The sequence below is a fragment of the Eriocheir sinensis genome, chromosome 8, assembly GCF_024679095.1.
Source record: "Eriocheir sinensis breed Jianghai 21 chromosome 8, ASM2467909v1, whole genome shotgun sequence".
Lineage (NCBI taxonomy): Eukaryota > Metazoa > Arthropoda > Malacostraca > Decapoda > Varunidae > Eriocheir > Eriocheir sinensis.
The window spans coordinates 7,478,091-7,503,623 of NC_066516.1; positions in this window are offsets into that span (position 1 = coordinate 7,478,091).

Genomic DNA, 25,533 nt, shown 5'->3' on the forward strand with positions numbered 1-25,533 from the left:
CTGTAATCCTACTTCTGTCTATATTATTTTCTTTACTCCTTCCTCTCTTTCCCTATTTTTGTTCCAACCAGTTCTTTCTATACTTGTTTTTCCTTTGCTCCTTCCTCTATTTCTGTTGTCGTTCTAACCACAAGACCAGCTCCGGAAACACGAAGCAAACACGTTGACAATGGAGAAACACACGTCGCGGAGATGAAAGAGAAACAAGGAAAACACCATCAAACAAAACTTATCCCAAACACCACCACTACCACTACCACCACCACCACCACCACCACCACCTCGAGCTGGCCCGCGAAACAATCTTCCAAGAGGTGAGAACAATCAGAAAAGGTGACAAACACACACACTCTTTCGCTTTTATCCTCTCCCCTTCTCACTCGCACTCTTTACACTCCTCCCTCCCCACACATTTCTCTCGTCTTCATCTCTCTCCCACTCCCTCCATCACCCTCTCCTCCTTCTCCTACCTCAAAGCTGGCGCGCGAGATCCTAATCCACACTACAACGCTTCACAATCCTAATCCTTACAAGAGATTTGGAGGATTAGCAGCAGGCCCCTCACAAAGACACTCCTCGAAATCCGCATCAAATGGCCCGACCCGAAACCCGCTTCCTCTTTTTTCCTCGCAGCGCCGAACAGACGTAGAGGAGAAAAAGAAAGGAAAGGGAGCTGGGAGACTAATTTTAGACCGTAGGCGAAGGGTGACTACTGCGGCGACCTGGGTCTGAGAGGAAGGGAAGAGGGTAGAGGGAAGGGGTTATCTGGGGGCACCTACAGTAGAGAAGGGGGTTAGGGGTTGAGGGGGGTATAAGTAGAGGGACCTGCCTGGCTACCTGACATGACCACTCTCAAGGGATTAAGAGGTGCCCCCTTTTTCCTCCCCTTTCACCTTCTCATCTAACCCTCTCCTCCCCTTCCTCTTCTACCCCCATCTCACCCCTGACTCCTCCTACGTTCCTTCTCTTCCTTCTTCCTCTCTTCCTTCTCTCTCTTCTCTCCTCCCGAGTCCTTGCTCCCTCCTCATCCTGGCCCTTCACACAATGCTGCCTGACGAACGGCGGGTGTGTGAGCTTTTAATCCCCGAATTGGCGGCGGTGGAGGAGGTGGTGCGGTTGTTGTTGTTGTTGATAGTTGTGGAGGCAGGGAGCTGGTGATGATGGCGTTGTTTTAGTCATTGAGTCTGAATTTATCTAACTCGAACCTCTTGTCCCAATACTTGTTTCTCCTCGTTGGCCTCAAATCCCTTCAAGTGGTGGTGGTGCTGGTGATGGTGGTGATGATGGTGGTGGTGGTGGTGGTGGCGTGGCTCAGCGTGCTGGAGAAACACGCCTCCGCCAGCGTATCAGGCACCCAGGCACGGAATTGGTCGGATTAGAGAGAGAGAGAGAGAGAGAGAGAGAGAGAGAGAGAGAGAGAGAGAGAGAGAGAGAGAGAAGAGAAGAGAAGAGAAGAGAAGAATAGAGAAGAGAAAAGAAAAACACACAAAACCAAAAGCATTTCCAAGATAAGATAGACAGCAAACATCACACACACACACACACACACACACACACACACACACACACACACACACACACACACACACACACACGGCATGAATAAGCAGCCTTTCATTAATAAACCGAACCCATTACAGCCACGCACGAGAATCAGACATTGCAAACACTTTCCCCTTCGCGAGATGACAGAGGACGAGGCAGCGAGAGTGAGCCGTTCCGAAGGTATACCTAATTAAGATGGAGATGAGACAGAGTGAGAAGGAAGGAGATGAGACGTTGAGAGAGGAGACGATTCACAATGGATCGACTTTAGGTTGCATTAGACTAAAAGCGCCAAGAGATCAGCGAGAGTGGCGCGAGGAACGAGTCTTTGCAACGTGTTATTTCCCCTTATTATACCTGAGAACACCTGTGATTATATTGTATTGCTTCACGTGGCTCCTCTCTCCAGGTCGTTATCTGCTCAGGTAACACGTGAACACACACCTTGAATTATCACCGAATTGCCTCACGTACGGGCTTTTGAAACATGCATAAAATGAGAAAGTGAGATTGGCGTGATTATAGATTATACGTGACTCCAATTTACATTCAAAGGTCAATATTATCAAACTCTTCAAAGGCTTAGTCCTATTCCATCTGTTTCAATTGGCTCTCGCAGAAGTTGTCAGGGTTTCCATTGGTGGTTTCCTAAGCTGGCGGTAGGTTTGCAAGGCTTCCGCGGTGTGAACGGGACAAACACTCATGACAACCTCTTCAAAGGCTTAGCACATCTATTTCAATTGGCTCTCGCAGAAGTTGTTGTCGGTGTTTCCATGGGTGGTTTCCTGAGCCTGGCGGGAGTTTTGCAAGGCTTCGGCGCTGTGAAAGGGAAATAAAACACTCATGACAACCCGACGTAGACGAAGATCCTCTCTGGCCTTGAAAACGTTCGTAACAAGAGCACTGAACGTTTGATTATACGAGTGAAAGCTCCTTCACTTCACCCCCTTCACCCGCTTCACCTCTTTCGCGAGTCTGAGGGAAGGAGGGAATTACATGGAATCGACTTCTGTTAATTACACAAGGAAACAATCAAGGAAGTAATTGTGGTGTCTGCTAACCCCTTCTGCACCACACACACACACACACACACACACACACACACACACACACACACACACACACACACACACACACACACACACACACACACACACACACACACACACACACTACGTACTTTCTCTTTTTGTTAATTGGTTTTAATGGCGTTATTCCCGTCGGTATTTTTGTACTTAGTGAGCGTTGCATAACGAAGCTGTGTAATGATGATGTGTGGGCGTGTGTTGACATGTTATTATTACTTATTTGAGAGAGAGAGAGAGAGAGAGAGAGAGAGAGAGAGAGAGAGAGAGAGAGAGGTTAACCACAAATTATTATTCAAGATAGATATAATGAGATGAGAAAACAAAAAAAGAGTGAAGGGTGCAAGAAATGAGAAAATAACCGAAACCAGGAATATGCAAAGACCAAATTACACAGGAGGGAAAGAGAAAAGAAAATGAAGCTAACAAAAAGTACACAAACGCAGGAAATGAGAAGCTGATAACACACAAATATAAACATAAATCGAGCAGAGAAAGCCAAAGCGGTGCACCAGAAGTAGAGAATAAATGAATATGATTGACTTGTTTTTATGTTAAGTTTGTTGCCCTTAGTTTTCTTTTATATCGTGTCGTGTTGGTGGTGATTGAGAAGGTGGAATTGGTGGGGGTGGCGTTGTTGTTGCTGTTGTTGTTATTGTTGTTAATTTTGCTTGTTGTGGCTGTGGTGGTGGTTTTGTTTCATCATTTTTTTCCTTTTTCTCTTCCTTTCCTTCTTTTTCCTTTCTTCTTTTCTTCATCTTTCTTTTCTTTTTCCCTTTCGCTCCCACCTATTCCTTTTCTTCTTTGTCCTTTCTTCCTTCCTTCTTTCACTTTTCCTTTCCCTATAAATTTTCTTCCTTTTTCTCCCCATCCCCTCACTCTGTCTCTTCTCTTATCTGTCCTCTCGTACTATAAATTAGCAGCTCCCTTGTTACCTGATGCCGCTTATTGTGTCCTATCCTTCTCCTCCTCCTCCTCCTCATCTCCCTCATCCCCCCCCTCTAGCATCTTCTTTTGGAGGCTCGTCGGATTAAACACCCTTATCACGCCAGGATCTCATTTTCTTTACCCGTCACCCTTAGCGCCTCACCCTAATTAACCTTCGCTGCCGTTTACACCTGGATTATAAGCGCTTTTAGGTCACGGGAAAATAATATACCATTGTGTCTTGGGGAGTTTATCGGCCAACTCATCATTATTCCTTTTTTGACGCTTCGCCCGAAATGAGGTAAGAGAGTCTGAGGAGGAGGCGAAGAAGAAGAAGGAGTCCAGTTTTGTTTTGATAAGTCTGAGGGAACTTGATATTCACGCGTACTTAATCGTTGTAATCTTGGCTAATACTTCCTCTCCTTCCTCCTCCTCCTCCTCCTCTTTGCTCTTCTCCGACTTCATAACTATCCCTTTCTTCCCTCCTCCTCCTCCTTCTGGCTCTCCTTCGTCATTATATTCCCTCCTCTCCTCCTCCTCCTCCTCCTCTCTCCGTTTCTCCATTCTTTCCTCCTCCTCCTCCTTCTGGCTCTCCTTCGTCATTATATTCCCTCCTCTCCTCCTCCTCCTCCTCCACGTCCTCGTCCTCGTCCTCGTCTTCCTCTTTTATCTCATTATCATTATACGCCATCTCACCTCCTTATCCTTCCCTCATTGTGTTCCATTCTCATCATCATTTTCATCATCATTATATTTCCTTTATAACCTACTTTATCACTCCCTGCATCTCCTCATTTTGTTGATTTATTTGTATATTAAGTGAGTTTGTAATTTTGCGTGTTCATGTTTTGCCCTTTTCTCACTTCTCCATCTTAAAAGGGTTGAAGTAGTAGTAGTAGTAGTAGTAGTAGTAGTAGTAGTAACAGTAGTAGTAGAAGTAGTAGCAGCAGTAGTAGTAGTAGTAGTTAACAGTATCTTCCTCCTCCATCTCCTCCTCCTCCTCCTCCTCCTCCTCCTCATCATCATCATCATCATCATCATCATCATCATCATTACCACCACAACCACTACCACCACCATCAACAACATAAACATCATCTTCATCAACAACAACAACAATAACAACAACAGTAATAACAACAACAACAACAACAACAACAACAACAACAACAGTAATAACAACAACAACAACAACAACAACAACAACAACCTTCACCAACCTCCCCCCACACACCGCAGCCAAACAACCAGTAACCTCCTGACCTCATCTCCCTTTCATCGCATAACCCCCCCTCCCCCCTCTTCCTCCCCCGTCCCCCGCCCACCACGCTTTGCCGTAATGAAGGGAAGGGCATTAGCCGGCGTTGCCACGAGTCGAGTGCCACTTAAGTCCGGGAGGAAGGGAGAGGGAAAGGAGGAGAAGGAGGGAAGGAGAGAGAGAGGAGGAAGGAAAGGGGAGAGTAGGAGAGATAAGGGAAGAACGAAGGTAGGAAGGAAGTACAGAAAGGAAAGTAAGGTTAGAGGGAGAAAGGGATATAAGGATTGAGGGAGGAAGGAAGGGACAGATCGAGAAAACAAAAGCAGGGGAACTGAAGGAAAAAGAGAAGAAAGGAATATTAAAGAGGCACAGGGAAGGTTGAAGATGGGAGGGACATAGGAAAAAAAGGGAGCGTGAGAGATACAGAGGAAGGGAAGATGGGACGAAGGGTAGAAGAATGGATGGATAGCTGGAAGGGGAGAGAAGGGAAGGAAGTGAAAGCTGGGCAGAAGAAGGCAAGGGAATAGAGAGGCAAAGGGGATAAGAAGGAAAACTGGAGTGACACAGGAAGTGAGTTAGGAAGGAAAGAGAAGGAGGAGGAGGAGGAGGAGGAGGAGGAGGAGGAGGCACAGGTAAGTCGGAGGTGGAGGAGTGCCATTACCTGACGCGCGGAGGAGTGCCAACGCTTAAGTGGCCGCCATAACGGGGCCGCGAGGAGGGGCATTATGCTAAATTGGATTGCTTGCCTGTTGCTCTTGCTGTTGTTATTGATGTTGTTGTTGTTGTTGTTGTTGCTGTTGTTGTTGTTGGTGGTGGTGGTATTGTAGTTGTTGATGGTGGTGGTGGTGGTGGTGGTGTTTGCGTTAGTAATTGAAGTTTTTGCGTTTTATGTTGTATTTTGAGAGAGAGAGAGAGAGAGAGAGAGAGAGAGAGAGAGAGAGAGAGAGAGAGAGAGAGGGAAAGGGGAGCCTACACAACCTAATGGCTCCCTGGTCAGGCGTCGTGAGGTGAGGAGGCGAGGCGTAGGAGGAGGAGGAGGGGAAGGGGGAGGGGGGAGGGGGCGTGGTGACCCTAATTAACCTGCCTCTCTTAGGTAATTAAAGCCGCCATTACCTTGAGTGTCGAAATGCCAGGTAGGTTGATGTTGAGGCATTTCTTTCCTAAACATCAATGCCATTCTTCTCTTCCCTTGTACTTTCACATTTCTTCAGTAACTTTTTTTTCTTTTCTTTGTTTACTGTAAAGGAAGCAGCTCATGGGCACACAAACAAGTCCGCTAATCACTGCCCTATTTTTTTTTTTCTCCGCTGTATCTTCCTTTTGTCCATCATTCACTACTAATTCATCTTTTCTAATCATCAATGCCGTTTTTCGCTTCTCTTCGACTCTCACAATTCTCCACTAACGTATTTTTTTCTCCCTTTTATTCTTCTCCCTTGCCCACCATTCACTCCTAGTTCACATGTCCTTACCATCAATGCCATTCTTTGCTTTCCTTCAACTTTCACATCTCTCTATCAACCCATTTACCTCCCTATGTCCTCTTCAAACACCACTAGTTCATCTTTTAGGCCCAGTGTATTTAATTAACTTACCAGATCTCATTATATGCCGAGTTTTTCCTAAATCTTCTCTGAGTCCCCCTAATGATATCTAAAGTGACGTGGGTCTGTGATAAATGAACCTTGAATGTGAGTCGTGAGTGAGGGGGAGGTGGGTGACTATCAAGGGTGGGTGAGGGGGAGAGGGAGGAAGGGAGAGGGGAAGGGATAGCAATGGGTGGGTGGGTTTTGGGGTGAAGGAATAAGAAAGGGAGGGGAAGAGGGGAGGAGGGGATGATAAGGTGGTAGGAGGGAGAGAGGGAAGATGTGATAACTCGGGGGAGGGTGGGGGGTATGAAGAGGGAGAAGAGGGAGAGACATGTGAGGGGCGGGAGAGGAAGGGAGAGTAAATAAAGGAGGAGGAGGGAGGGTCGCGTGCCTTGAGCGGAAGAAAAGTGAGAGGAGGAATCACTTAGGGAGATTAGGAGATAAATGAGCAGATTATGAGTGTGTGTGTGTGTGTGTGTGTGTGTGTGTGTGTGTGTGTGTGTGTGTGTGTGTGTGTGTGTGTGTGTGTGTTGCAGCGAATTTATATGCACAAACATTCAGTGAATGTAATTAACACACACACACACACACACACACACACACACACACACACACACACACACACACACACACTCTGCAGTCATTAATCACCAGCTGCTTGAAGTCAAACTACATACGTCCCTAACCTTCCCCTGTCCCTTCTCTTATCATCTTCCCTTCTCTTCTCCCTTACCTCACCCCTTCGCTCCACCCTCCTGCCTTTCCGCCTATCGTTTCTTCCCTCGCTGCCCCCGTGACACCGTGGCCACCCCGCCTGGCATGTGTCCTGGTGAGGGCAGGTCTCTGCGTAACAACCCTCGTTACACTCGCCTCTCCATAGGGGAAAACCTCATCGGAGTGGCACCTTTGCACGCCTTCGCTCGGCGTGACGCAGCGGCCAGGACAGGCGATAAATTCACCCCTGGACTCACCAAGCACCCGATGTCAGGTGTGTCCACGCATAAATACTATACGACACCCTCAGATAGCTCACTCTTTAGATTACATGAATGTGTGTGTGTGTGTGTGTGTGTGTGTGTGTGTGTGTGTGTGTGTGTGTGTGTGTGTGTGTCTATCTCCCAGTCTATATATATATATATATATATATATATATATATATATATATATATATATATATATATATATATATATATATATATATATATATATATATATATATATATATATATATATATATATATATATATATATATATATAAATATATATATATATATATATATATATATATATATATATATATATATATATATATATATATATATATATATATATATAGAGATATATATATAGAGAGAGAGAGAGAGAGAGAGAGAGAGAGAGAGAGCCGCGTAACCGAGTGACCTTTTTGTGCTTCAAGCATGCAGCAGCTAGCAAAGGGCAGCCGGTCATGTGTTATGTAAATAACTCTTTTCAAGGGAAAAGATTAAGGAGGGATGATATTTCATTTCACCTCCACGTATCGCAAGAGATCTGATAAGATCACCGTGGCCACTTGAACACTTCACAATCAGGAGATAAAGGATTATATGACTGCCATAGTGATATATATATATATATATATATATATATATATATATATATATATATATATATATATATATATATATATATATATATATATATATATATATATATATATATATATATATATATATATATATATATATATATATATATATATATATTTATATATTCAGTAAGAAAAGGTGGCCTGGTCGACTGCCCCGGCTATTCTTTGTACCCTTTACAGCGGTCACCGTGGTCGCCAGTTTCTCGGCTGCCGGTTACCATTAAGGTCCGATGGTTGAAGCTTCTGATCATTTTAAGGAGGAAGGCAGCCAGTGCCGCTGGCTCATGCCATAGTCGGAGGAGCACACTTGATCAGTCTACACTTAATAGTCTCTTATACTTTCTTTGCATTTGTCAATCATGGCCTAATGGGATCGTTTTGGGGTGTTTTCCAATTGAGGTACAGCTTAGGATATGATACAATCAATCAGTCAATAAATAGTAATGATCAGGACTCATAAGTAGGAAATGGGACATCAGAGGGACAAAAAGTGCTGAACTCGTATATAACACAAAAAGACCCAATGAGAGACCAGTCAGGAGATAGTCTGATGAAATTTAGAAGCTTACGGAACTTCCACGTTGAAACTGGAAACAAGAGATACAGACAGGAACGGATAGGCAGATTTGGGAGGTAATTATATCCTGCAGTTGCTATAGATTATTGAGTTTTTGTATTCTCTTGCAATTTCAGTCGCCTATAAAGTTGGGAGGAAGCATGATGAAGGAGAGGAGGAATAGGAGTAGGAGGGTTAATTAAAGTTTGACCTCCACTGCCCCATTACGAGCTCGGAAAGAAGAGAAGAGGAGGAGGAGGAGAAAAAATGAATAGTAGGAGAAAAACGTGGAGAAGAAAACGAATAGCAGAAGAAGAACATAGAGAAGGAAAACGAACAGTAGAACAAGAACTTAGAGGAGAAGAAAAAAACGAATAGCCGGAGAAGGAAAACGTCGAGAAGAAAAACGGATAGGAGAAGAAGAAAGAAGAACGCGAAAGAGAGGAAAAATAAGCATATGGGAGAAGAACAAGGTGGAGGGAAAGATGGAGGGTTCTGAAAAATGACCCTCGCCGCCTCATTACGGGCCGGTGGGCATGAGGGATGGACGCATAAATACATGTTAAATACACGGAATTAATGAGTAATGGTCTTGGCCTCAGCTGGTGATGGACGAAGGGTCTCGCTGGAGGGAAGGAAAAAGAGTTTGATGATCATTTCTTTTGCAGCATCCTTAGTTTTTTTTTTAGTATATATAGGTTACGTAAGGGTGTGTGTCTGTTTGTATGTGTTGGGGGTGTTCGGGATACTGGGGCGGTGTGTGGGGTCCATCTTGTGTGTGTCTGTAGTGGTGGTGTGGGGTGTGGAGATTTGGGATGCTGGGGTGGTGTGTAGGGTGCATCTTGAGTGTGCCTGTAGTGTTGGTGTGTGGGGGGAGATTCGGGGTGCCCTGGTGGTGTGTGGGGTGGATCTTGTGTGTGTGTAGTTGTGGTAAGTGTGTGGTGGGGGGGAGGGAGAATGTAGAAAGAATTTGAGTGTAACTTGTGTGCACAATATGGAAATCCTCTTCTTATTTCCCAGCCACATATAAGTGAAGTTGTGTGGGTGCTCCGTATACATAACTGCAGGAAATCGTTTTGGCAATACATCACAGTTTTATCTCCAGGCTGACAAGAGATATTTTTACTTTCAAGAGACAGACAACCAGGAAAACTTCGTCGAATGCAACCATGAAACCATCTAATTATCAGGACCACCAGGACGGCATCAAACGTTTATTAAAGATTCCTCATTAGCATCATACAAACATTCGTATAATTACTGATATACCATGAGAGGATAGCGTTTATTTTCGTTCGAGTGAGAGATTGGATTGGCTCCCTCACACTATCTTATTGTTGAGGGAAAATAATATATATGTGTGTGGCGAGGGTAGCTTCTGTAGGTGTTAATGTGTTAATGTTAAAGAATAAAAACTCGTCTTCTTTAATTGGGACCTTTTGATGTGGTAGTGAAGGTGTTGTTATGTCTATCCCTTTTTCTGTGTGTGGAGATTTTTAAACCTGTCGATAAGATTTGTTTGTTGATATATGTTAATGGCCACACACACACACACACATACCCTCCTCTCCCCCCCCCCCCCCACACACACACATATTCAACCCCACACACACACACACATTCACGCCCCATCTCCTCCCCCTCCACACACACACAAATATATCCCCCCCCCCCCTCCACACATATTCAAAACTCACTCACTCCTTTCAGCTTACTTAACATTCCTCTGTATTAAGCATCTACTCCCCCTCTGCACCACAAGTCTCCCTCCCTCCAGCTGACGCCCTTTGATCTATAACCCTGTCTTTTAAGCCTTCATAAACCCACACGTGTCTACCCCTCTCCCCTCCCTTCCTCTCTCCTCTTCCCTACCTTTCCCCTCGCTCATCTTGCCCTACCTCCCTCCTCCCTACCTTCCTTTCCTCTACCTCCCCCTTCTCTACCTCCCCACCCCTAATTTTCCCTCCCCTACCATCCCCTCCCTCCCCTACCTTTCCTTACCTCTCCCCTCCCCTCTCTCCTTCTCCCCTACCTTCCCCTCCCTTACCTCTCCCTCCCCTCCTTTTACTGGCATCATTTGCATTCCTGTGTCCTTCCTCTACGTGAGTGTCCCCTCTTTTCCTCCTCCTCCTCTTCCTCCTCCTCCTCCTCCTCCAGGCCACGTGTAGCATCAAGCACGTGCCTCATCACCATCCCTCACCTCCGCTCACCTGTGTTTAAGCCGCCCGCAGGTGTGACGCCACGACAGTGTCAAATGGCGCTCCTTCACCCTCATGATGCCCTGGAGAAGGAGGAGGAGGAGAAGAAGGAGGAGAAGGAGGAGGAGGAGGAGGAGGAGAGATGCTATGAAGGATGGGAAAGGGGAGAGCCGGGAATTCGGGTGTATAAAAAGCAGACATGAATAAAGATTTAGTGTGGGCGTGGACGACGAGGAGGAGGAAGAGGAGAGAGGAGGGAGAGAGAAGAGAATAGAGGAGATAAGAGAAGGAAGAGGAGGAAGAACAGAAGAATGAGGGGATGAGGATAACGAGTGTAGGATGAGGACACGGGTGAAGTGGAGGGAAAGAGAGAGGGAGGGAGGGAAAATAAGTGTTAAGTAATGTTATGGAAATGAGAAGAGTAATTAGGCTCAGGTGCTTAGAGAGAGAGAGAGAGAGAGAGAGAGAGAGTAATAATAACAATATCTTAATTTTTTTTCGTCATCATTGATATTATCTTTGTTATTATTCACATTTTTTATTGTTACTATTTTATACGATATGGAGCTTGTTATCTTGTGGGTTAGGAAGGTAAAAATGCTTCTTCGGGAGGTGCATGTAGGCTTTCTTTTTTTTCTTTTTTTGTAGAAATAAAGAGACCACAGTAAGGTTTCCGAAATTCCCTTATTTTGGAGAGAAGAACATGGTCAAAACCCGTATTTAAAGCAACCTTCTAAACTTATATACTTTGGGGTTTTAAATTTCCGCGATGTTTTAACTAAAATATCTATGTATCAGCCTATCCATATATCTATCCATCAATCTATCTGTTTATTTATTTATCTATCTATCTATCGATCTATCTATCTCTATCTTTCTATCTATTTATCTATATGCGAGAATATAAGTCAAAAGAACAAGTGAATTTAGGTTTGGAGAACAGGTGGTGAGGACACACTTAGAGGAGGAGGAGGAGGAGGTGGGTTGGTGGGTGGGTAAGGGAAAAAATGGTGCCTAAACAACCCTTCCCTGGCCATTTAAGTCCACCATTTACTCCTCGGCGCCGACGTTTAGCGGCCCGCGGCACCTCCCCGAAGCCTTTTAACACCCCACTAATAAATCGACGGGACCCAAACACTTCCTCCCTCCCTTTCTTCCTCCCTCCCTTTCTTTATCCCTCTCTCCTTTCTTCTTTACTTCTTGACTTCCCTCAATCTTCATCCTTTTTTCTTTATACATTCCTGCTTTTTCCATTTTTTTTCTTTAACTTACCTTATCTTTCTTTAAATACCTCTCATTCCTTCTCTTTTAACTTCTCTCATTCTTCTTCCTTTCTTCTACACTCTTCTTTCAATTTTTCTCTCTCCCTCACTCTACCCTAACATATGTCTACCTCTTCCTTCCCAGCAACACCCCTCTCTACCCTCACTACCTCTCCCTCACCCCTGTTCCCTGCGTCCTCATAACTATCCTCCCTCCCTCATAAGTCTCCCCTGCCCCTCTACCTCCCTCAGCACCCTCCCTAGCCTGCCAATACGGGTATAATGAGACAGATGGTATGGGCGGCGCGGCGCCATTAGTCTGGGCAAAACTGTGTGCATAGAGGAGGACGAGGAGGAGGCAGAGGAATAAAGGGAGTAAGAGGAGGATAAGTAGGAGTAGAAGGAGGAGGAGAAAGAAAGGAAAGAAATTATAAAACTCCACGGAAAGTCTTTTTGGTTCTTTATTTTCTTATTGTAGTGGCGATGGACGTAATGAAGAAGGGAAGGAGGTGAAGGAGGAATAGGGGAAGTAGGTTAATTAAGGATGAGGAGGAGGAGGATGGGAAGAAGAAAGAAACTGTAAAACTCCATGCAAGGTCTTATGGTCCTATACTCCTATTGTAGTGGTGATGGTGATTGTGATGGTGATGGTGAGAGAAGATAAAAAAGAATGGTTTGGGATGATTGAGGTTCGGTGACGGTGGAGAAATTTTGGACTGAGTAATGATTATATTGTAGGTTGGATGAGCAGTGTGATGGAAAACTATGTAACACTCTTATTTTTCTCTCTCTCTCTCTCTCTCTCTCTCTCTCTCTCTCTCTCTCTCTCTCTCTCTCTCTCTCTCTCTCTCTCTCTCTCTCTCTCTCTCTCTCTCTTACACACACACACACACACACACACACACACACACACACACACACACGGCCTCTCCTCGCAAGGTGGGGGCAGCGTGGGGGGCTGGGGGGTCGCGGGAGTCGGGGGGGGGGGGGGGGGACAGGGCAGGGCGGGGCGGGATGGGGGTGTGGGCGCCCGGGTCTTGTTTATGTGTGGCGGCGGTGACGGGCGGGCATTCAACACCCTCTCAGCGGCCTTTACGACCCTCCTGCCGGCGCCCTGCACGCCTTACCTGGACAACCTGTCGCAGCTGGGGGAGGGAAAGGGGGGAGGGAGGCGTGTATGGTTGTATATCGTGTGTGTCTCGTGTGTGTGTGTGTGTGTGTGTGTGTGTGTGTGTGTGTGTGTGTGTGTGTGTGTGTGTGTCTTCGTCAAGTCGGACTCAGATTGCAACTTTCTGATCCGGATTTACCAGACCGGATTAATTATTCTTATAATCTCTAGATCTCAAGAGGAAAGATTGGACTCCATTTTCTCACAAGGCCGTGGGGCTTGGATTATCCAGTATTCAATATATATATATATATATATATATATATATATATATATATATATATATATATATATATATATATATATATATATATATATATATATATATATATATATATATATATATATATATATATATATATATATATATATATATATATATATATATATATATATATAATCAGTTTGCCTTTATTTATCACTGTTGTCTTTGGAAACAATTAAGTTTATGGAAGTAGTTGTGTTTACTTGTTAAACAATTGGTAATTATATTTTTCTTTGTTGTTTAATAATGAGTATATTTTGCAGACTCGTCCTAGTTTTGCTCACAGTCGGTTCCATTAAAATTGATCAATGTACTCGTGATCACTTTTCCTCAAACTCGCTCGGTCATGATTGTCCCACGAGGTCACCGATAAGCGGGATAGCTTCAGAACTCAGCCCCACGCATGCCTGCTTGCCGCGGCCGTCACAATGCAGGTAATTAACTTCGGCCCGGCCCGTGTTCCAATCCCGTGTTTGACTGCCGTGATAACGCGTATAATTGCTTCATGCAAATGCCATATGCTTAGTGCGTACTCAAAATTGCGCGAGCACGTACACACACACACACACACACACACACACACACACATCTAACACAGAATTCGTTGTCTCCAAGAGCAAATGTTTCCTTGCGCGCGCGCGCGAGAGAGAGAGAGAGAGAGAGAGAGAGAGAGAGAGAGAGAGAGAGAGAGAGAGAGAGAGAGAGAGAGAGAGATTGGCAGCATATGATGTTACGTTAATTGTACATGTTCGCGTCAGAAGGATTAAGTTGAAATCTTAAACTGGTTCTTGTCACATTTTCCGAACCGTGGAACGGAAGGAGAAACAAGGACGCATAATATGAGAGAGAGAGAGAGAGAGAGAGAGAGAGAGAGAGAGAGAGAGAGAGAGAGAGAGAGAGAAAGTAACCGGAATAAGACAGTAAATCGCATCAAGCCGGAATTGGAATGTTAAGTGTCTAATTGCTCTTGTCTTCCCTGGCGGCGAGGCGAGGCGATGCTTAAACAGGGCCACTACTGTGTCCACACATACTTGGTTGGTCAGCCGTCGCCTACCTGAGCTTACCTGTGTGCCTTGGAAAAAGAAGGGAGGAGGTATGGGACGGGGAAGGGAGGGAGGGAGGAGGTAGGCAAGCGACGTGATGTAATGTAAGACTGGAATAAAATAAAATACACCTGTTACCGTTTAATTTATTTTGTATCCTTCTTTTCAGATATCGGTTGAAAAGGAGTGACGCTTTGAGTAAGTACTGATGCTGTTTTTGCTTTAAATCATTAGTATGTTATTATCATTGTTTTGCTGTAATTTTCTATTCCTAATATTGTTTTTTTTTTGGTTGTTCAATTTTAATATATTATGACAATTATTGACTTATCATTTATTAACATTCATTGCTTGTCCACTTGTGAACGTCAAACTTGTTAATTCGGTAGCACGAACAAATTGAGTTTTTTTTTTTTTTAGAAGGAACGGCAGTAGGAATGAATCCAGACTCGTGTTCTGCATATTAATTAAGCTCATGTATAACTGTGTATCATTTTTTTTCTCTAATTTTCATATTATGTTCTGCATATTAATTAAGCTCATGTATAACTGTGTATCATTTTTTTTTCTCTAATTTTCATATTATGTTCTGTATTTATCTTTCCTTCTTTCTTTTTATTTTATCCATGTATTTGTATTTTTGTTTTCATTTATTCATCGACTTTCAATGACAATCTAACGAAACACTACCACCACCACCACCACTTAAAACAACAACATTAACGCCAGCACCACCACTACCAACAACAACAGCAACATGTCCCCACGCACCGTTCCCAGCCGCAGGTCAGGTCACTGGGTCACGCGGGGTCACGGGGTCGGGCATTAGCCAGTCCATGCGTGTCATGTGCTAATTAGGGAGTGGCAACGCGTTTGGGATGACCACTGCCTCTTACCTGTGTGTGTTTACCTGTGTGTTTACCTGTGTGTTTACCTGGCCCTCCCCTGCTTCCCTTTCCCCTCCGCCTCTGAACCTCCCTGTCACCCCTGCCCCTCCCTTTCACCCCTGCCAATGATCTATCCCTCTTTCGTTTACCTGTGTGTTTACCTGGCCCTCCCTTGCTTCCCTTTGCCTGTAACCTGTAACCCTCCCTATCAACTCTTCCTTCCTTCCTTTCTATCCCTATTCCTTCCCTCAGTTATTCTCCCTCCTCGCTTTTCCATTCTTCATCTCCCAACCCTACCAATATTCTATCCTTCTTTCCTTCCTCAATTATTCTCCATCCACTCTTATTCACCCTTCATCTTCCATCCCTTTCCAATGATCTATTCCTCTTCCCTCCCTCACTTATTCTCCCTCCCCTCTCATTCTTTCTACATATGCCAACTCCCAGTCTCCTCTCGTCCTCTCCCAGTCTCCCTCGTCCTTTCCCAGTCTCCTCGTCCTCTCCCAGTCTCCCTGTATTTCTATGTTCTTGTATCTGCTCCTCATTATCGAGGTGCTTTTCATCTGCTCCTCAATATCGAGGTGCTTTCATCTGCTCCCCAGGCCCCAAGTGGCTGTCGAGCAGATTAATTCACCAAAGCGGGCAACCACGTAATGAGCCAGTAGGCTTTCTGTTGCCTGCATTTCCATGTTTCCAACAACCTCTCCCTCTCTCGCTGCCTCCCTTTTTCGTTCACTCCCTTCCCCTCACTCATTCATTCCTTATCTCCCCACCTGTGCCAATGTCTGACCTATCTCTCCCTCTCGCATTCCCACCGTCATTAATTCTCCCTCTCCCCCCCTTATTCATTCTTTATCTCCCCACCTCTGAAAATGACTGATCTATCCCTCTCTCACTCTCTCCCTCATTCCTCATCCTCCCTATCCTTTCCTATTCTTCCTATCCCTCCTAACCTTCAATCCCTACTATCCCATCCTACATATCCCTCCCTCATATCCTTCTATCCCCCATTAGTCACTATCCATCAGTTCCCTTCCTCCCCATTCTCTCTTCTCCCTCTTTCCTCCCTTGTAATTACCCTTGCCATTGACTTATTCCCTCTCTCAGTTCCCTCCCATCCTCTCTTACTCCCTATCCGTCATCTCCCTTTCCCCATTCCCCCTTTTTTTTTCTCCCTCGTATAATCACCCATGCCATTGACCTATTCTCTCCTCCCTTCGTACCCCATGGCAACGATTCGTCCTCATCCTTCCCCCCCATCCCCCCCCCAGGTGATCGCACAAGAAGCAGGTGTCTGAAGGGAAGGTGCGAGTCTGTGAACCCTGAAATTGGAGGTCCAGGCGAGGTCACTGAAGCGTAAGGGTGAGGATTTCAACTCTTGCCTTCAGTACTTTCCTTCTCTCTCTTTCTTTCTTTCTTTCTTTCATTTTCTTTTTTTCTTTCTTTCGTTTTCTTTTATTCTTTCTTTCTTTCGAGTTCTCTCTTTCGCTCGCTCGTTCAGTCTCGTCTCTTCTCTACTGCCTTTCTTTTTTCCTCCATTTTCTTTGTTTATTCCCTTTCTCCCTCCCTCCTTTTTATTTATTTTCTCCTTGGTATTTCATCGGCTTCCTCTGTGCCCTGTCTCATTGTTCTCCCTCCCTTCCTGTCTACTTTCTTCCTTTCATTTTTAGGCTCTCCATTCCTTTGTTGCCTTTATTTTTTCTTTCTTCCTTTTTTTCTTTTTTTTTCCATCCTTCTTTCCTTCCATCCGTTTCTCCTCTTCGTGTTTCCACCCTTAATACAGCTCCTTTTCTTTTATACTTGGTTTCTCATCTCTTATCTTCTTCCTTCTTCGTTCTTTCCTTTCTTCTTTCCTTCTCTTCTACTTTCCTTTTCTCCCATTCCATTTCAACTCCTTCCTTCTAACTCCAATCCCTACTTCTCTTTTGCTTTTTACTCCCTTCCTCCTTTCCTTTCTTTTCTCCTTCCTCCCTCGGTCTTCCTTTCCCTTTACCAACTAAGCCCCTTACAGAGAACACATACTCCTCTCATCTCTTCTTCCCTCAATTGAAAACTCCCTCGTGGCTGGCTCCCTCTATTCTTACCCGTGATAATATCGACTTCACATTAGCACTTGTAAATACCACCTCATTACTTCCACTTCATCTCCTCGCCAGCGTTTCCTAATGGGCTAAAAGAAAGAGAGAAAAAAAGTCAGCGATTCTACATTTACTTCTTTTCTCGTTGAACTTGCAATTAGCGGGGATGGAGGAAGTAAATGCAAAAGATAAATGAAAGTCGGTAAATCAGTCTCGTTCATGAGTACCTTTTACGGGGAACACAGGTGACGGGGGACGAGATACACCTGTCCCCCCGCCCTCACTCACCTGCACAATTACCGCTCTGACAGCCCCCAGGTGTACGACAAGAAAGAGGTTAATTGAGCCCTTGTAAGTACCTGTGTGATACCTGAACATAGACGTACACACACACACACACACGCACGCAAACTCTCTCTCTCTCTCTCTCTCTCTCTCTCTCTCTCTCTCTCTCTCTCTCTCTCTCTCTCTCTCTCTCTCTCTCTCTCTCTCTCTCTCTCTCTCTCTCTCTCTCTCTCTCTCTCTCTCTCTCTCTCTCTCTCTCTCTCTCTCTCTCTCTCTCTCTCTCTCTCTCTCTCTCTCTCTCTCTCTCTCTCTCTCTCTCTCTCTCTCTCTCTCTCTCTCTCTCTCTCTCTCTCTCTCTCTCTCTCTCTCTCTCTCTCTCTCTCTCTCTCTCTCTCTCTCTCTCTCTCTCTCTCTCTCTCTCTCTCTCTCTCTCTCTCTCTCTCAAAGACACACACATACACTTAAGCATATGCTTAAAAGTATAGAAAAATTAAGCAAAAATGAGAAATAAGGAAAAAAAAGTAAAAAGTGGCATAGGGAAGGATTTCTATAGACAGCTGACCTCATATTAAGTGATCTACCCGCTCGACTGGGGGATTAAAAGCCAAATTTCTTATCAACTGACAGAGGTCGACTTTCCTAATTGTATGCTGCGTCTTTGTTTGTTCTCGTCTGGCGCCTCGTGGTGAGAAATAAGTAAAATAGTGTAATAAAGGATAGTTCTATAGACAGCTGACCCCATATTAAGTGATCTACCCGCTCGACTGGGAGTTTAAAAGTCAAAGTTCTTATCTACTGACAGAGGTCGACCCCTAATTGCATACTGCGACTTTGTTTGTTCTCGTCTCGTGCCTCGTGGTGAGAAATGTCTTTGATAGTTGAGCTGACGTGTGGCCGTCCATCATTATTCGTACTGATGTCTTTGAGGAGCGAAGAAAGCTGTCTAGATGAAGTTGTTTATTAGGGATTTGATTTTCTTGAAGGATTGAGTTTTTCTTTTAAAGATGAGCGAATAGATAAGGGACTACGTTTGTTGGTGTTACGTGAAGGTGTGCTGCGTGAGGTAGGGAGGCAGCGGTTGTGTGTGTGTGTGTGTGTGTGTGTGTGTGTGTGTGTGTGTGTGTGTGTGTGTGTGTGTGTGTGCAAGAGTGGATCTTTCGGTCTGCAATACTCTGAAGGAGAAGGAAGAGGGATGAAGGGAATGAAGAGAAAAAAAAAGAGAAGGAGGCGGCACAAAAAATCAAGAATCTGTACAGGCTTTTATTGGAAGAAGCGAATTCACATTTGTATCCTGTATTCCAAAGATAGATAGATACATACATAAATAAATAGATAGATACATAGATGGGTAGATAGGTAAATAGATAGATAGATAGATAGATAAATAGACAGAGAACGAGTGAGAGAGAGGAGGCGGAGGAGGGACATTGAATAAAAAAAAGTTAATTGATGTTCTACGGCGGAGGAGGCTTTCTGAGGCCACGGAGGAATGACAATGGTGCGTCCTCGTCCACAGTGAGGCGAAGATGGGAGGGGGGGAGGGAGGGAAAGGGTGGAAGCAGCAGGGAGTAAGGAAGGAAGGGAGGGAGAAGTGATGGACAGACGGAAGGAAGGGAAGGGACACACAGAACGGAGGGAGGGAGGGAAGGGTGAGCAGACGCAGGGAGGGAGAGAGAAAGGGAGGGAGGGAGAGAGGAAGAGAAGGGAGGGAAGGGAGGGAGGCAGAGTGACCCGCCCAAGTCGTCCCGTCACACAATATGAAAAATGGAACCTTTTGTAACTGGCAGAAAAGTCTCTCGTCCGAGGCTATTGTTCAGAGTCTCATTGATATTTCAACCCCTCCTCTCCCTCCCTTCCTCCTCCTCCTCCTCCTCCTCCTCCTCCTCCTCCTCCTTTCTCTTCTCCCATGATGATGCTCCTCCTGGCGGTGCTGGTGGAAGAGGAAAATGAAAAGAAGGTGAAAGAGGAGGAAGAAGAGGAGGAGGAGGAGGAGGAGGGGGAGGAGGAGGAGGAGGAGATGACACTCATTTCGCCATAAGCCATAAGACGGAACAGCCCATTAACACGCCCATACCGACCCACCCAAACGAGTAAAAGAAGGAGGAAGAGGAAAAAGATGAGGAAGAGGAAGAGGAAGAGGAGTAGGAGGAGAAACTGAAGGATGAGCAGAAAGCAGCAGCAGTAGCAGTATGAGGAGTAGGAGGAAGATGAAACTTACCTAAACAAATAAACACAACCCTCTAACCTATCACTATTGTTTTCGACCCTCCTACCACCTTTCTACCTTACCTTCGCCATCACACCTTCACTCTCTCTTGTCTCCTATCCATGTTACTACATCCACACATTCTCCTTTTCCCACATCCATTCTATCCACACATCTATCCATTACACACTAACCCTTCCTTACCTCTACAATTTCCTTCCTTCCTCTTTACCCCCTTCCCTTCATTTATTTTATGGTTCTTTCCTCTCTACCTTCTTTCCTTCCTTCCTTCCTTCCTTCCCATCCCTTCCTGTCATGCTTCCTTCCTCCATGCATATTTCCTTCCCTTCACCCCTCTCATGCATCTTTCCTCCCTACCTCCTCCCCTTCTCTCCGTCATACCTCCTTTCTTTCGTTCCTCCCATGGCTCCTTCCTATCTCTTTTTCCTTCCTTCCTCCCATTTGCCCTTCTCCTTTTTGCTCTCGCCCTGTCTCTCGTTTCCTCCCTCCGCCGCCATGTCGGAGGGAGCCTCAACGCATAAAGTTTTGCAAGATATTTTTCCTACCTGTTCTTTTCACCTGGCGACTCACCGTTGTATGATGAGGCAGGAACAGTTTTATGCACTGGAACCCCCTCACTCTCCCCTCCCTCCCCTTCCAGTCACTCCCCTCACCCTCACCCCTCACAATACACGGCTTTCCCCTCTTTTCTCTTCCCTCGTGTGTGTGTGTGTGTGTGTGTGTGTGTGTGTGTGTGTGTGTGTGTGTGTTTGTGTGTGTGTGTGTATTGGGGACTGATTTATGTTTTTTTTTTATACTGTTGTTGTTTCTTGTTTGCTGTTCGGTTTCTTGTTTCTGTTGTCAGGTTAGCAGCAGCAACAACGACGACAACAACTACCACTTCTACTCGCATTGTCTCTCGGTGTAATATGTGTGTTGTCGCATGTGTTGTTGTGTTGAAATTTAATGGTGTGAGTTGCAGTGTTGTGGGGGCGGCTGAAGGGCAAAATTAAATCATATTAAAAAAAACTTAAAGCGTTGAAGTCATAGACAGGAGGATATACAGACGAGGAGGGCTGTTCCAGAGTTTACCAGCGAATGGGATGAAGGGAAAAAATGCTGGTTAACTCATGCATAAGGGATTTTGATAGCATAGGGATGAGCTAGAGTAGAAAGTCGTGTGCAGCGGGGGCGCGGGAGGGGTTACCAAGTTCAGAAGACCAGTCAGCATGAAAATACCAATAGAAGATTGAAAGAAGTGCAACATTACGGCAGAATTTAAGAGGTAGAGGACTGTCAGTAAGAGGAGGCGAGTTGATGAGACGAAGAGCCTTTGACTACTCTCTCTAAAAGGGTCGTGTGCGTGAGCCCCCTCTTCCCACGACACACATGGGATGCATACTCCCTTACATTGCGGTGTTGTGTCATTCAATGTGTTATCTATGAACGACGATGCAGCCAGGCGAAGGGACGGAGGGGAGACTACGAAAAAAAGAATGGAAAAGTTAGGAGGGAAGGGAAGAGCGTAAAGGAGGGTAGGAGGTTAGTGAGTAAAAGGGGAAGGAGGGAGGGAGGGAATATGAGAGGCAAGGGAGAGAGGAAAAAAACGGAAAAAAAAGTAATGGTGACGATGGAATGTTTTGGGTAGAAAAGAAGGGGGAGAGAGAGAGAGAGGAGAGGAGGGAGAGGAGGGAGACAACTAGAGAGACGAGAGGGACGGGAAAACAGGGAGTAGGGGGAGGGGACATATGGAGTCTGCAAAGTGTGTGTAGGGGATTACGGAGAGAGAGCAGGAGGAGGAGGAGGAGGAGGGATAGTTGATGGTATACACTGCGGAGAGAGAGAGGGCTGGAGGGAGAGAGGGAGGGAGAGAGAGACGGGAGGAAGGGAAGGAAAGTGGAGGAGGCTGATTATCTAGAGTAACTTTAGACGGAGGGAGGGAACACTGTGAAAAGAAAACCGTGAGCGAGGCAAGAAAGGAGAGAAACAGCAAGTAATTAGCGAAGTGAGACGCGCTGAAAGGAGGACGAAAAAGATAAGGAAAAAAAAAAAAACTGAGGCTGCCGGTCGCGGGTAGGGAAAAATAGGAAGCAAGTGTATGTAAGTTTTGTGAAGCGCCGTGGCAGCAGACAGGACCTAGTGTGCATGAAAAAAAAGTAAAAAAAAGAAAAGAGGATGATGAAGGAGTGATGGAATGAAAAGTGATGATACAAATGAGGATGGAAATATACCTTCTTCCCTTCTCTCTCTCTCTCTCTCTCTCTCTCTCTCTCTCTCTCTCTCTCTCTCTCTCTCTCTCTCTCTCTCTCTCTCTCTCTCTCTCTCTCTCTCTCTCTCTCTCTCTCTCTCTCTCTCTCTCTCTCTCTCTCTCTCTCTCTCTCTCTCTCTCTCTCTCTCTCTCTCTCTCTCTCTCTCTCTTCTTCCTTCCCTTTCCCCCAGCCATTCTTTCTTCCCTTCCTGTCCTCCCCTTCTTTCTCCCATGCGTCCTTCCCAAATGGAGATAGAAATTCACCTTCTTTCTTTCATTCCTCCCTTTCTTTGTTCCTCCCTCCTTCCCTCTTTCCCTCTCCCCCACCATTCTTCTTTCCTCCCTGTTTTTTGCCTACCCTTTCTTCCTCCCACTCTATCTTCTCTTATACCTCCTTCCCTTCCTTCTTCCCTCCCATGGTTCTTTCCTCTATATCTCCTTTTTTTTCCTTCCTTCCATGTTTCCTTTCTCACTCTCACCCTCCCTCTCTCTCTTTCTCTCTCTCCTTCCCTCTCCTTCTTTCTCCTATCCTCTTGAAAAATGTTTAGACTATCAATGTTTTTTTGCGAATGAAAAGATGGAGACACAAATGAGGAGGGAAATATATGTCGCTACCTCTTAAAAAAAATGTAAAAATTCATATTGTAAAGGTATTTTTGTGAAAGGCTTGTTCCTCCTGCATGAACTGAAAATTATGCTAAAAACCTTTCAGATATACTAATAAAAGACGGATACGTTGTTTTTTAGTGTTATTCGTGTAGTCAATGGCAGCGGAAATGTATTGTGGAATATTAGAAGAGAAGACACGTTACGAAGGACTCTAAGAAATGACGGTCGGAGGTTCGCATTCGTGTGGAGAATATGAGACTTAACAACACACACTACGATGACGGAATGCATGATAACGACGCAACATTTCGAAGGGAGTGAACCGGTTTGCAAAAAAGTGGAGAACAAGCCGAAAGACAAGTTTGATGGCGGCTGATTGACTGTCATTTGAGAAACATTTCCTCTTAACCTTCACATTCCTTATTAACCACATCAGGCCCCGTCCCCTCCTCCTCCTCCTCCTCCTCCTCAGCAGTGCGGTTCTGATCCTCCAAGTTCATGAAGGACACCGGGTTACTTGAGATTGCACCGACGCCCCTCGAAAATGGTATCATCCTTGAGAGCACACCGTATGAAGAACGAGGAGTGATGATACGGAGAAGAGGAGACAAAGAGGAGGAAAAGACATTAGTACAGAAAGTTTAATATAAGGAGGAGAGAGAGAGAGAGAGAGAGAGAGAGAGAGAGAGATTTTCGTAAATTCAAACAACACAACATCTAAACATGGGAAAAGAGAGGAGTAGGATGGGATTTTATGCACGTCTTCTAGTGCTCTAACAAGTTCAATAGCGTCGATTATTTCAAAATTTTTAGAACTCGAATCTAACCTAAGAAACAGTAGTTAAGGTCTAGTAATTTAAGTGACGCGATCCAGTATAAACATAAGCAGGACCTTTTTTGAAACTGAGGTATTCGCCATCGGAGTTATCGGAGGTTAGCAGCAGCAGCAACAACGACGACAACAACTAACACTTCTACTTGCTTTGTCTCTCGGTGTTATCATGTGTGTTTTTTGTATGTGTTGTTGTGTTGAGATTTAATGATGTGAGTTGCAGTGTTGTTGGTTAGGACGAAAACGACTGAAAAAAGTAGCATTGATCGTTACGTTGTTGAGGCAGAAATTAATTGAATGCTTACTCGTACATGTGTTTCCACAGCAAGGTATACAGTTTATTCTGCAAGTCATTGAATTGTTTGACGAATAGATGAATCACTAGAGCAGGCAACCTTGTCACAACCCAACAGGCTCTCTCTTATCTCCTCCTCCTCCTCCTCCTCCTCCTCCTCCTCCAGGACACAAAGGCTCTGGTCTAACCCCCAACTGAGCGACATGATATCATAGGTTAAGTGAGGTAACCTTCCTTCCCCTCCCCTCACTCCCCTACTCCTCCCCCCCCCCTTTCCCTCCCCTCCCCTTTCCTCTCTTCACTTACCTCTCGAACTAAATATCTTTTCTCTCTCTCTCTCTCTCTCTCTCTCTCTCTCTCTCTCTCTCTCTCTCTCTCTCTCTCTCTCTCTCTCTCTCTCTCTCTCTCTCTCTCTCCTGCCTTTTTTAAACTTTCTGCATTTATGTCTTTTACTCCTCTTTGTCTCTGCCTATCCGTCTCTCACTTGTTTTTGTTTTTTCCTCTACTTCTTTACTTCCATATTTTCTCTCTTCTATTTTTTCCCCATTCTTTCTTCCTTTCTTTTCAGATTCCTCTCCTTTTTCTCACCTCCTCCTTTTTCCCTACACTACCTAACCCCTCCTCCTCGTCCTTCCCTTACCATTATCTCAACTGTCTTCCGCTGCCCCGTTCAGCAAGGTTATGTTTTCATGGCTTTTGGGGGAGTTGAGTGTGCCAGAGAGGGCAGGCGAAGGGAATGTGTGTGTGTGTGTGTGTGTGTGTGTGTGTGAGAGAGAGAGAGAGAGAGAGAGAGAGAGAGAGAGAGAGAGAGAGAGAGAGAGAGAGAGAGAGAGAGAATTAATAAGGTAACTTGTTAGACTTGGAAGTAAGAGAGAGGGAAGGAGGGAGGAAGGGAGAGGGAGGCACTGGTGATGGTAGGAGAGTGGGAGGAAGGGAGGGAAATGTGTGAGAAAGAGGAAGGAAGAGGAAAGTGAAGGAAGGAAGGAGGGAAAGAAGGAAAGGAAGGGCCGTGGGAGGCGGTGGGAAGGGGGAGAGAGGGAGAAGACAATGAGAAAGTTTTTTAATCATGGAAATTTAATGCGTGTGGCGGAAAAGTTTGGCGGACAATGAAAGATAAACAAGAGCGGCGCTGTGTGCGGGAATCTCTCTCATCTCCCTTAATTATTGCGGCGGCGGCGGCGGCGACGGAGTTAGCAGGTGTGACAGGTGTGGGGGTGGTTGGTTGTGTGTAGGTGTGGGTGTGAGGATATTCATGTGTGGGTGTTGGGTGTGTGAGGGTGTGGATGAGGGTGTGTTAAGTGTAGGTGTGGGTGGTTGTTTGTATGATTATGTAAGTGTGTGTGTGGGTGAGTGTGGGTGAGGGTGAGGTGTGCCTGTAGGGGTGAGGAGGTGTGTACGTGGGGGTGAGTATGTGTGTGGCGAGTTTGTGTGGGAAGGGTGTGTGTGTGTGTGTGTGTGTGTGTGTGTGTGTTTATGGGGTAGTGCTCCAACTTAGAAATACTGAAAGAGTTTAAGTCGTATGTTACTTTTAATTACGATTCAAAGGTAGTGGAATAAAATTAAAGT